Source organism: Scyliorhinus torazame, chromosome 14 (genome assembly GCF_047496885.1).
Source record: "Scyliorhinus torazame isolate Kashiwa2021f chromosome 14, sScyTor2.1, whole genome shotgun sequence".
NCBI classification, from domain to species: Eukaryota; Metazoa; Chordata; class Chondrichthyes; order Carcharhiniformes; family Scyliorhinidae; genus Scyliorhinus; species Scyliorhinus torazame.
In genome coordinates, this window is record NC_092720.1 from 85,919,602 (window position 1) to 85,932,218 (window position 12,617).

General features: G+C 48.5%; 1 long non-coding RNA gene across 4 annotated transcripts in view; it reads left to right on the forward strand.

Annotated features, from left to right (window-relative positions):
- The window catches only part of LOC140389314 (uncharacterized), a 144,138-nt gene that overhangs the window by 71,701 nt on the left and 59,820 nt on the right, over positions 1 to 12,617 (forward strand). For 3 of the 4 annotated variants that reach the window (XR_011934338.1, XR_011934337.1, XR_011934339.1), the window contains exon 2: positions 285 to 436. This is a non-coding gene — a long non-coding RNA (uncharacterized lncRNA). Of the gene's footprint in view, positions 1 to 284; positions 437 to 7,639; positions 8,837 to 12,617 lie in introns of those variants that run through there. The other variant, XR_011934340.1, reaches the window with a different exon arrangement.

Below are 12,617 nucleotides of genomic sequence, written 5' to 3' on the forward strand. Positions count from 1 at the left end.
CACCATCTCCTCAGGGCAGCTAGTGTGAGTAGGCAGCACTGTGCTCTGGCACTAACCCCGTCCTACGCACCCATGACCCCACCACCACCTCCCTTCCCACCACCCCCCCACCCCCTCATCCCCGGAAGGCGACCAAACTCCCAACCTACATCACCTCCCAGCAGCAATACTGTCTGCCATGGCCAGGTTCCCTCGCTACAAAGACCACCAGCTACCTGCTCACTGTGTTGCATGCGTCCGACTGTCTAACACTGTGCGTTTTCTGTCTCCCCCGCCCCCTCCAGGAGAAGACAACACACAACCGCACAGGAGAAAACCGGAAGGGGACCGCCGGACCTGCAGCCCTTCACCGCAGTAGGGCAGTGGGCCCTGGACTTGATCGGTGGGCGCAGTGAGCGGGCAATCGCCAAAGCGGAGATCGGCATTGAGTGAGCAAGTAAGAACCCGCTGAGTTCCCCATGGCACGTGTGTCACCACCCCCACCCCCCCACTTCCCCCTCCACCCCCTCCACCCCCAGCACCCGACACTGCCCCCTACCCCTTAACCACCTCCACACCACTCCCATACTGTCTCATCCACCCTCACCACTACACTGACCCGTTCACCCCTAACATCGCCCTCCCCACACTACCCCATCCACTAACACCCGCAATCCAATCATGCGTCATGCTTTGTCTTGCGGGATCACCTGCCAATGATGTGGGCCCTTCTGCTTGTGGTGTTCTTTGTGTTGCTTAATTCAGGATGGTTGGCATAGTGTTCACAAAGACCACAAAATAGCTTGAACTTGAACAAAGTTATAAATTTAGTAACACTACCAATTTGGATTCAACACGTACTCCTAAATAATAAACAGCTAATTATTAACATATAAACTACACTCATCTACAACTAATCTTTATACTCTTATAAATAATCATCTGCTTTTATTCACTCTATCTTTACTTCAGTCTGTCGCTAGATAACTCCTGCAGTACCGTCTCCCACAAGGCTTAGCATCAATACCTTATATACTTGTAACCGTAGCTCCCTCTGGTGGCAATTCTAGACATTTCATTAACATTAGACGGTTCTTACATTTTTGATAATAGCACATTGATGCCACCCCCCCCCCCCCCCCCCACGACCCCAACCACAACCTCAACCCCAGGAGGCCAACTGCGAGGAGGAGGAGGACACGGACGGGATCCCACGACCCGCTGTCTCGGGACGACACTGACTTTCCAGCACAGCTGTCTCCAACACCCTCCACAATCCCAGAGACACTCACCTCAGTTGGGCAATTTAGCGAAGATACTCCTGGAGCACTATATAGTGCACACCACACACTTGTGCTGCAGTACAGCATGTGGAGGTAGGAACCCCAAAGGGGGTGGACGGTCGGAGGGCAACTCCAGGGACTAGATGCCGTCTGAACGGGGTTTCTGGCTTCTGGAAAGGGCAGTCCCATCTCTTGTGGAGATGCAGTCTCAGAGCCATCCCATTGGCCAGACCCGCTGTTGCTGCCAACCCAGGGCCCTCACCCCTTAGGGAGGCAGGTAGATATCATAGAGGAGGTTGCAAGGGGGCCGGGGGCGTTGCGCAGTGAGGGTGTTCATGGGAGGAGGTGGCTGGCCCTAGGGAGGGTGTGGGATGGTATGGGATATCCAAATGCTGGCCAGACCTCCTAGTTGGTGAATCTGGAGGAGAATAGAATGTCTCGTCCGTGTCGGCCCTGGCCCACATGTTGTGCGGCATCCTGTGCCTGCCCGGGCCCCATGTCCTGGCCACCCTGGGCACCCCCCACATCCTCCTCGTCGACGAGGCCTGCATCCATGTCCCTACTCCAGCACATCGCCCCTTTGCTACACGATGATGTGCAGGACGCAGCAGGCCACCACAATGTGTGAGACCCTCCTAGCACTATACTGGAGGGCCACTCCAGAGTGGTCCAGGCATTTGAACCGTATCGTCAGGATGCCGATGCACCACTCGATCATGCCCCTGGTTGCTGCATGGCGTCATAGTTGGTCTCCGTGTCTGTCTTTGGCCTCCGGATAGGTGTCCTCTGCCACAATCGCAGTGGATAACCCCTGTCGGCCAGGAACTAACCTCTCAGCTGGGAGTGCATGGTGAAGAGGTCTGGAACCGTCGCGTGTGCCAGAATGAAGGCGTTGTGCACACTGCTCGGGTATCTGGCGTAGACGTGCATAATGTGCAGCTTATGGTCATACACCAGCTGCATGTTCATCGAGTGGATCCACTTTCGGTTTGTGAAGACGGGCCTGTCATGGGCCACTGCTCGTAGGGCGACGTGCATCACTTCGATCACCCCCTGGACACGGGGCATCTCAGTGATGGTGGCGAACCCTGCTGCCCGGACATTCTGGTGTTATTGTATTGTGGCGACCGGGCATATGAGGCGCGGATCCACCTCAGCACCAAGCTCTGAGAGATTCCGGACAGGTCCCCACTCAGCATCTGTAAGAACCCCTCGCATAAATATTCAGGGCGAATGATTAATAAACTCAGTGTGGTGGTATGTATTAGGGGTATTACGGTACCCTGTGATGCCGAGAGGCTATTGGTGGACAGACACTGGGTCCTGATTGGATCTGCCGCCTACTGGCTCCACCCAGTAAGGCGGAGTATAAGAACCCGGGTTCTCCCAGCAGCCGCATTCTGTAACCGAGCTGCTGGGGAACAAGTCTGCGTAATAAAGCCATCGATTGACTTCATCTTATCTCGCCTCGTGAGTGATTGATTGTGCTACAATTTATTACGCAGACTTGTTCCCCAGCAGCTTGGTTACAGAGCACGGAAATTTTTATCCATTCGGATACGGTAAGACGCTGTTTTCTTTCGATCCACCCGAGTACCCAAAAGATTTTTCTGGCAGCGGGATACCATTCCGTAGAAATAAAAGGGTTCTGCATCGCGAACTTCACGGTGCAGGGGAGGGAGTTTAAGAATTACCGACTTTATGTCCTCCCCCACCTCTGCGCTTCCACACTCCTGTGGTTAGATTTTCAGTGTAACCTCCAGAGTTTAACGTTCCAATTCGGCGGCCCTATACCCCCACTCACTATCTGCAGCCTCGCGACCCTCAAGGTTGAACCGCCTTCCCTGTTTGCGAACCTCACCCCGGATTGCAAACCCGTCGCCACTAGGAGCAGACGGTACAGCGCCCAGGACGGAACATTTATCCAGTCAGAAGTCCAGCGGTTGCTGAGGGAAGGCATAATCCAGGCCAGCAATAGTCCCTGGCCAGCTCAGGTGATAGTTGTAAAGACCGGGGAGAAGCAGAGGATGGTCATAGACTATAGTCAAACCATCAATAGGTACACGCAGCTGGATGCGTACCCTCTCCCCCGCATATCCGACATGGTCAATCGGATTGCACAGTACAAGGTCTTTTCCACCGTGGACCTTAAGTCCGCATTTCACCAGCTCCCCATCCGCCCGAGCGACCGCAAGTACACTGCCTTCGAAGCAAACGGCGGCTCTACCACTTTTTAAGGGTTCCATTCGGCGTCATTAACGGAGTCTCGGTCTTCCAACGGGAGATGGACCGAATGGTTGACCAGCACGGTTTACGGGCCACGTTCCCGTACCTCGATAACGTCACCATCTGCGGCCACGACCAGCAGGACCACGACGCCAACCTCCGCAAATTCCCCCAGACCGCTAACGCCTGAACCTCACCTACAACAGGGAAAAATGCGTGTTTAGCACCGACCGTCTAGCCATCCTCGGCTACGTAGTGCGTAATGGAGTCATAGGCCCCGACCCTGAACGCATGCGCCACCTTATGGAGTTCCCCCTCCCTCACTGTTCCAAAACCCTGAAACGCTGCCTGGGCTTTTTCTCTTATTACGCCCAGTGGGTCCCCAACTACGCGGACAAAGCCCGCCCGCTAATTCAGTCCACTACCTTCCCCCTGTCGACAGAGACCGGCCAGGCCTTCAGCCGCATCAAAGTGGATATTGCAAAGGCCACGATGCACTCGATCGACGAGTCCCTCCCCTTCCAAGTTGAGAGCGACGCATCCGACGTAGCTCTGGCTAAACCAAGCGGGCAGACCCGTGGCCTTTTTCTCCCGTACCCTCCACGCTTCAGAAATCCGCCAGTCCTCAGTGGAAAAGGAAGCCCAGGCAATAGTAGAAGCTGTGCGGCATTGGAGGCATTACCTGGCCGGTAGGAGATTCACTCTCCTCACTGACCAACGGTCGGTAGCCTTCATGTTCGATAATGCACAGCGGGGCAAGATCAAGAACGACAAGATCTTGCGGTGGAGGATCGAACTCTCCACATATAACTATGAGATCTTGTATCGTCCCGGAAAGCTGAACGAGCTGTCCGATGCCCTATCCCGCGGCACATTTGCCAACGCACAAGTGGACCGTCTCCGAACCCTCCACGAGGACCTCTGCCACCCGGGGGTCACTCGGTTCTACCACTTCATAAAGACCCGCAACCTGCCCTACTCCGTCGAGGAGGTCTGAACAGCCACCAGGAACTGTCAAATCTGCGCAGAGTGCAAGCCGCACTTTTTCAGACCGGATAGAGCGCACCTGATAAAGGCTTCCCGTCCCTTTGAGCGCCTCAGTCTGGACTTCAAAGGCCCCCTCCCCTCCACCGACCGCAACACGTACTTCCTGAATGTGGTTGACGAATACTCCCGTTTTCCTTTCGCCATCCCCTGCCCCGACATGACCACAGTCATTAAAGCCCTCTGCACCATCTTTACACTGTTCGGTTTCCCCGCCTACATCCATAGCGATAGGGGGTCCTCCTTCATGAGCGACGAACTGCGTCAATTCCTGCTCAGCAAGGGAATCGCCTCGAGCAGGACGACCTGTTACAACCCCAGGGGTAAGGACAGGTAGAGAGGGAGAACGGAACGGTCTGGAAGACCGTCCTACTGGCCTACGGTCCAGAAGTCTCCCAGTTTCCCGTTGGCAGGAAGTTCTCCCGGATGCCCTTCACTCCATCCGGTCACTGCTGTGTACCACAACTAATCAAACACCTCACGAGCGCCTCCTTGTCTTCCCTAGGAAGTCCTCCTCCGGAACGTCACTCCCGACCTGGCTGGCAGCCCCGGGACCCATCTTGCTCCGAAAGCATGTGCGGGTGCACAAATCGGACCCGTTGGTCAAGAGGGTTCATCTCCTCCATGCAAACCCTCAATACGCCTACGTGGCATCCCCGGCGGCCGACAGGACACGGTCTCCCTGCGGGACCTAGCGCCCGCCGGAGCTCCCCACACACCCCCAACACCAATCACCCCCCCCCTCCTGCCGGCGCACACTACAGCCGCTCCCTTCCCGGGTGGATCGGTCCTTCTCCCGTGCCCGCCCAGGAGTAGTGAAACAGGAACAAACATCGCGACACTCCCAGAGACGACAGTGCCCGAGCCAGCGCCTGCACCACCACCGGGGTTGAGACGATCGGCAAGGATGACCAGGGCACCTATTCGACTCATCGAATCTGCGTGACAAAGCAAGATCTGTAAATAATTCAGTGGCCCAGTAAAAGCGGCATTGTAAATAGTTAACAGTTGATATCGATGCATAGCCACTGTATTAAGGGAATCCCTGTACCGAACTTGTAAACCCCTACCACCATACGACCCACCACCCTGCCGGGTTCTTTTTTAACAAGGGGTGAATGTGGTGGTATGTATTAGGGGTATTACGGTACCCTGTGATGCCAAGAGGCTATTGGTGGACAGACACTGGGTCCTGATTGGATCTGCCGTCTGCTGGCTCCACCCAGTAAGGCGGAATATAAGAACCCGGGTTCTCCCAGCAGCTGCATTCTGTAACCGAGCTGCTGGGGAACAAGTCTGCATAATAAAGCCATCGATTGACTTTATCTCATCTCGCCTCGTGAGTGATTGATTGTGCTACACTCAGGAACTGGGAAAAGGGCTGTTGTAATTCGACATCGGAAGTGCAAGCCTTCAGCTGTAGGCAGACATGGGCTAGCTGGAAGAAGGGAATTCAACAGTGTATCTGAACATCTGGACAGAGGCTTGGAGACGTGTTTAAGAAACCAGGAGCTGTGAAAGGAAATTAAGAGAACGAATGAGGGGTGAGATAATAACAGCAAGAAATGGAGAGACTGGGAATTCAGAGAGAGGTGTCCTTCTGAACAATGCCCAATTTGGACATTAAAATGAGAGACACTCCTGTGGTAACAGAACGAACACCTCTGATGGGCAAATTAAGATGTTAATCAGATCAATAGGCAAACAATTGAAGAACGCTGCTCAAACATAAAAAAAATTGCCACAACATTTAAACAATTGCCAGGAAATCAAGTGTGGAAACTCATATCAAGTGCTTGGATTGCCTTTACTTTTGGAAGGTCGGCAGCCAATCAGCCAGCCACTTGTATTTTCTAGACATGGGTAGCATAGTCCTTGAGGTTCTTACGTTTGATAAGGGCTAAGGTTAATTTAATTATGTAAGAAAACAATACATGACAGAAGCTTGTTTTGAATTCATCTTTTAGAATATACCACGGTGGGTGCGCCCTTCAGCCATCTTTGGACCCAGGGGTCGAGTTCTTTTTATAATTCTCCTTGGTTTGAGTCAAAAACACTTCCAATTAACAAGAATTTATATCTTGACTCAAAGGTTGCTTGTGTATCCAAACTGTTTATTACGATGGATGCCAGTTGTGTACATTAACTTAAACATTATTGGCATGTTATAGTTTTCGCTACCATCTATGCTTTCACATAATCCTTATTTATAAAGTGTAATCTATAATTGGTCTTAACAGTAAACATTTATTAAACAAGTATAAAAGAGTTGTAGTCTCACATTTATATCCTCATGCCCAGATATAAAAACAATATTCTAGAATTCTAAGTCATTTTTAAAATTCTTAAGAGCTGAAATTGGAAAATGTAATAATAGTTTATTCTGCTATAATATACTCTATGTATATTTTATCTTAAAAGACCTTTGTTAAGTTGCAAATTCCAGGGAGAGAGGACATTTTATTTCAGGACTCAATCTATGGTTGATCAAGTGGACGATCTTCATTTAGTGACTTGAAATTTCTTTCAGTTGAGGTTCTCAGCTAACAATAAGTTCAAAGCAAAAGATTTACCTTGCTGGGGATAGGGGTTGGGGGGGACGTGGAGGGGGGGTATAATGACAGTAGAACCATACAACCCCTGAAACAGCCTTTGTAGAAAGATAATAGCTCTGAGGTATTGCAATCCATGTCACCTATCTATCCTGTACTTATCCATTTGGGCGGCATGGTGGCACAGTGGCTAGCACTGCTGCCTCACAACACCAGGGACCCGGGTTCAATTCCAGAATCGGGTGACTGTCTGTGTGGAGTCTGCACTTTCTCCCCATGTCTGCGTGGGTTTCCTCCGGGTGGTCCCGTTTCCTCTCACAGTCCAAAGTTGTACAGGTTGGTGGATTGGCCATGGTAAAATTGCCCTTAGTGTCCAAAGGTTAGGTCGGTTACGGGGATCGGGTGGGGTACTGGTGGGTCAGTGCTGATTCGATGGGCCGAATGGCCTCCTTTGCACTGGAGGGATTCTATGATTAATTCCATCAACACATTAATTCTTTCATTGTTCATTGCTTTCTTTTATTTTGCAAGATAATATTTTAAAATATATTTCAGTCATATCTTGATCCACTGCAATTCGCAAAGCGCGACAACCGGTCCAAAGCAGATGCTATCTTCCTGGCCCTACACTCATCCCTGGAGCATCTCAACAACAAGGATACCTACCTCAGACTCCTATTCATTGATTATAGCTCTGCCTTCAACACCATAATGCTAGCTAAGCTCATATCAAAACTCCAAAACCTAGGACTTGGCTCCTCCCTCGGCAACAGGATCCTCAACTTCCTGACCCATAGAACACAACTTACGGATAAACAACAACACATCCCCTGCAAGATTGCATACTTAGCCCCCTACTATACATCTTGTACACACACAACTGTGTGGCAAAATTTGGCTCCAACTCCATCTAGAAGTTTGCCGACGACACAAGAGTAGTGGATTGGATCTCAAACAACGATGAGTCAGAGTACAGAAGGGAGATAGAGAACCTCATGGCATAGGGTCATGACAACAATCTCTCCCTCAATGTCAGTAAAACTAAGGAGCTGATCATTGACTTCAGGAAACAAAGTACCGTACACACTCCTGTCTGCCTGCCGAGGTGGAGATGGTTGACAGCTTCAAATTCCTGGGTGCGCAATCACCAACAATCTGTCCTGATCCACCCACATCGATGCTAAGGCCAAAAAAGCACAATAGCGCCTATACTTCCTCAGGGAACAAAGGAAATTCGGCATGTGCACATTGACTTTTACCAATATTTACAGATTCACCATAGAAAACATCCTATCTGGCTGCATCACAGCTTGGAATGCCAACTGCTCCACCCAAGAAACTACAAAGAGCCATGAACACAGCCCAGTTCATCACATGAACCCGCCTCCGATCCATTGACTCTGTCTACACCTTCCGCTGTCTTGGGCATGCAGCATAATCAAAGACTCCTCCCACCCGAGTTATTCACTCTTCCATCGGGCAGGAGATACAAAAGTCTGAGGTCACGCACTAACAGATTCAAAAACAGTTTCTTTCCCGTTGTTGACAGACTCCTGAATGACCCTCTTTTGGACTGAACTGATCTCTTTACCCATCTTCTCTACTGTTGTAGCACTATACTCCGTATGCTTCACCCGATGTCTATTATATGTACTTACATTGTGTATTTATCGTATGTCCTATGTTTTTCATGAATGGAACGATCTGTCTGGACTGTATGCAGAATAATAATTTTCACTGCACCTCGGTACATGCGACAATAAATCAAAATCCAAAATCTCTTTCACCTAAAGTTCTAATCTTCAATTGTAGAGCATGAGTTTAGTAAATGGGAATTTTACCTTAATTTTAACTAAATGTAATCGTACTGTTGGAATCTATGGCCACCAATTTCTTAGATTGTGAACTTGCAATTGTCTTGCCCCTTTTAAGGAAGGGCTTGCGGCATTTATCAACATGGCAGTGCCAGCAATATTCATCTAGGGCTGGTTCAGCACAGGGCTAAATAGTTGGCTTTTAAAGCAGACCATGGCAGGCCAGCAGCACGGTTCAATTCCCGTACCTGCCTCCCCGAAGAGGTGCCAGAATGTGGCGACGAGGGGCTTTTCACAGTAACTTCATTTGAAGCCTACTTGGGACAATAAGCGATTTTTATTTAATTTTTCATTTAAAAAGTGTGAAGTCTTGATCTATCTCGGTAGCATTGTGGATAGCACAATTGCTTCACAGCTCCAGGGTCCCAGGTTCGATTCCGGCTTGGGTCACAGTCTGTGCGGAGTCTGCACGTCCTCCCCGTGTGTGCGTGGGTTTCCTCCGGGTGCTCCGGTTTCCTCCCACAGTCCAAAGATGTGCAGGTTAGGTGGATTGGCCGTGATAAATTGCCCTTAGTGTCCAAAATTGCCCTTAGTGTTGGGTGGGGTTGCTGGGTTGTGGGGCTAGGGTGGAGGTGTGGACCTTGGGTAGGGTGCTCTTTCCAAGAGCCGGTGCAGACTCGATGGGCCTGGTGGCCTCCTTCTGCACTGCAAATTCTATGATAATCGATGATAATCTCCTGGACTAAATGACTAAAACGAGAAGATGACTCCTGCAGCAGATCATCACAGATCAGGTTGAGTTTGCATCCGGTTTCACAATCTAATTTTCAAGTTTAACAAATGGCAATGAAATGTGGAACAGCAAAAAACTACAGAAATGTTCATCAATATGAAACTTCAGAGTCTTAGAGAACACAATATATTAAGTTCCAAGCATCATTCCTATTTTTCATTTGGGATGGGAGTCTTGTTGGAAAACTGTTTTTACCCTGTTGTGGCATTGAGAGAGATTGTCCACTTGAAAAAAATGATGTCGAAGCATTTTCTTTTAATGAAATGACCTGAATGTGCCCAGAAACAAGAGAAGCTACAGTGCTAATGAGTTCTTTCTCCACCCCGCACCCCCCACACCAACCATCTGAACCATACCCTCCAGGGCAAGATTCACTGAAAAGCATTAAAAATAAACTCACCAGAACGGCAGAGAGATTAGAGCAGTCCATCTCAGGCATGATGGGTTGGATATCCTTTCCAGGGACAGAGCACCAGGTTATGTGTACCATCCAATGCTACACTCATATCAGCCCCTGTACACAGGGGAGACCACCACACAGAGTCTGAATGCACACTTGTCTGCACATGCAGTACATCTATTAGGCTTGACCTTACAGGTTCACACTGATCTGCTCCAAAGTGCTCTCCTGCTGAATGGTAAATTTGAAGAGCATTTGGTCATAGTCATACAGAACAGGACCTTCGATCATCCAGTCTGCACCAACAAAACTACATTAAATCTATACTAATCCCCGTTTCCAGTACTGGGCCCATAGCCTTTCATGTAATGACATTAGGAATATTGGAACATAGGGCAATTCGGCCCTTCGAGCCTGCTCCTCCATTCAATTAGATAGTGTCTGATCTCTTCCTGGTCTCAAATCCACCTCCCTAACTGTTTCTCATATCCCTTGAGCCATTTCTATCAGAAATATATCTATCTCCTTCTTGAAACCATTTAATGACTCTGATTCCACCGCACTATGGGGCAACGAGTTCCACAAATTCACCACTCTCTGTGAGAAGTAGTTCCTCCTCATCTCAATCCTAAATCCATCGCCTCTCAAACTATATCTGTGACCTCTCATTCTAGATTGCCCCACAAGGGGAAACATTTGGACTACATTTATTTTATCGGTCATTTCAGTATTTTATATACCCCGATCAGATCCCCTCATTCTTCTAAACTCCAACGAGTCTAAGCCCAAATCATTTCATCTCTCCTCATATGTCAACCTCTTCATACCCGGTATCAATCTGATGAAACTCCTCTGAACTGCCACCAATGCCACCACATCCTTCCTCAAATAAGGAGACCAAACCTGACACAGTGCTCCAGATGTGGTCTCACTAACACCCTTGAAAAATCACTTCTCTACTTTTTTTTCCAGTTGTTTTGCAATAAATTCTAACATTCCATTTGCCTTTTTTATTACATGCTGTACTTGCATACCTGCCATCCATGAACAAAGACACCCAGATACCTCTGCCCAGTTGAATTTTGAATCTGCTTTCCATTTAGGTAATAACTTGGCTTTCCATTTTTTCAGCCCAAATGGATAACCTCACACTTATCGACATTAAACTCCATCTGCCAAAGTTTGGCCCAAACTCCTAGACTATCGATATCCATCTGTAAAGTTTTCATCTCCTCTTCACTGCCTACTTTCTCACCTATTTTAGTATCATACGCAAGTTTTGCTATGTTACACTCTGTCCCTGCTTGCAGATCATTTATATAAATTGTAAACAGTTGAAGTCCGAGGACTGACGCCTGCGGCACCCCGTTAGTTACAGTTCGCCATCCAGAGAAGGACCCGTTTATCCCAACCCTCTGTTTTCTGTCAGTCAGCCAATCCTCAATCTAATCTAGTGTCCTACCCCCAATTCCCTGCAATCTCACCTTCTGGATCTATCTTTTATGCGGCACCTTGTCAAATGCCTTCTGGAGGTCTGGATATACCCCATCCACAGGTTCTCCATTATCCACCTTGCTGGTTCTGTCCTCAAAGAACTCAAGCAAATTTGTCATGCATGACTTACCCTTTATAAAACCATGCTGACAATGGTGGATTGAGTTTTGTCTTTCCAAATGTTCAGTCATCTCCTCCTTAATAATGGATTCCAGCAACTTCTCCACCACCAAGGTCAAGCTAATCGGTCTATAGTCTCCTAATTTTTTCCTCTCTCTCCCTTTTTGGATAGGAGCATCACATTAGCATGTTTCCAATCCACCGAGACCCTTCTACAATTCAGTGAATGCTGAAATATCATAACCGATGCATCCACTATCACTGCTCTCACCTCCCTTAATACCCTAGGGTGAAGGCCATCAAGTCCCAGAGACTATCTGCCTTTAATCACATCAATTTATTCAATACCGTCTCCCTAGTGATGTTTATTGCACCAAGCCCCTCTGCATTAAGTGTAGTTTTTGGAAAGTTTTTATTATCTTCTACCATGAAGACAGAGGCAAAATATTGGTTCAATGCCTCCGCCGTCTCTGTGTTCCCATTATTACCTCACCAGTATCATCCTCTAAAGTGCCAACATTTACTTAAGCTATTCTCTTCCTCTTTATATACTTGTAGAAGCTTTTGGTATCAGTGTTTCTGTTTTCTGCTAGTTTCCTTTTGTAGTTCATCATAGCTCTTTTGATTTTATTTTGATAGCCTTTTGCTGAACCTTCAAGTTCTCCCAATCCTCCAGTTTACCACTAGCTGTTACAGTATGGTACGCCTTAGGTTTGCCGTTATATCTTCCTTGACTTCCTTGTTTAGCCATAGAACATTTTTATCCCTTTTACAACCCCTCTTCCTTAATTGAGTGGCAGTTAATATATACCTGAATATCCGCTATAGTTCCTCAACTGTCCTACCCTCAATTATCTATGCCCAGTCTACTTGGACCAACTCTTTCCTCAGGCCTGTATAATTACCTCTGCC